This window comes from Gavialis gangeticus, unplaced genomic scaffold (assembly GCF_001723915.1).
Source record: "Gavialis gangeticus isolate Ggan-Ray unplaced genomic scaffold, GavGan_comp1, whole genome shotgun sequence".
In the NCBI taxonomy this organism is placed as follows: Eukaryota; Metazoa; Chordata; order Crocodylia; family Gavialidae; genus Gavialis; species Gavialis gangeticus.
This window is the reverse complement of record NW_017728994.1, coordinates 40,322,145-40,322,935: the sequence shown is the minus strand read 5'-3', so window position 1 is coordinate 40,322,935 and position 791 is coordinate 40,322,145. Positions and strand designations below refer to the sequence as shown.

General features: G+C 72.8%; 1 protein-coding gene across 1 annotated transcript in view; it reads left to right on the top strand.

The window, feature by feature from the left end:
- LOC109287152 (cytochrome P450 26A1) overlaps positions 1-791 on the top strand; it is an 11,849-nt gene that overhangs the window by 8,383 nt on the left and 2,675 nt on the right. The gene's annotated exons all lie outside the window — the stretch shown is intronic.

Below are 791 nucleotides of genomic sequence, written 5' to 3'. Positions count from 1 at the left end.
AAGTCGGAGCTTCCCGCGACGGGCGCGGCCGGGAGCCCCGCGCCGAGCAAACAGTTAAGGCAGCGGGGGGAGGAGCCAGGCCACCGGCCGCAATTAAAGATGAACTTTGGGTGAACTAATTGATCTGCCCAAGGTGGGGTGGGCAGCGACCTCGGGAGGGCTATAAAAGGGGCCCCGCGGCGGGGCCGGGCCGGGCCGGGCGCTCCGGGCTCTCGGCGGCAGGTAGCCATGGGCTTCGCGCTGCTGGCCAGCGCCCTGTGCACGCTGCTGCTGCCGCTGCTGCTCTTCCTGGCCGCCGTCAAGCTCTGGGGCTTGTACTGCGAGAGCGGCCGCGACCCCGGCTGTCCGCTGCCGCTGCCCCCGGGCACCATGGGGCTCCCCTTCTTCGGGGAGACGCTGCAAATGGTGCTGCAGGTGAGTGGGGAGGGAGGGAGGGAGGGAGTCCAGGCCGCCCCGCCGCGGGGCTCGGCGCCGGCCCGGGGTCACCCCGGCGCTCCTGTCTTTGCAGCGCCGCAAGTTCCTGCAGGTGAAGCGCAGGAAGTACGGCTGCATCTACAAGACGCACCTCTTCGGCCGCCCCACCGTGCGGGTGCTGGGCGCCGACAACGTGCGGCGCATCCTGCTGGGCGAGCACCGCCTGGTCGCCGTGCAGTGGCCGGCCTCGGTGCGCACCATCCTGGGCTCGGGCTGCCTCTCCAACCTGCACGACGCGCGGCACAAGCAGCGCAAGAAGGTACCGCGCCCCCGCCCCGGCCCGGCCCGGCCCGGCCCGGCCCGCGCGCTCCCTTCCC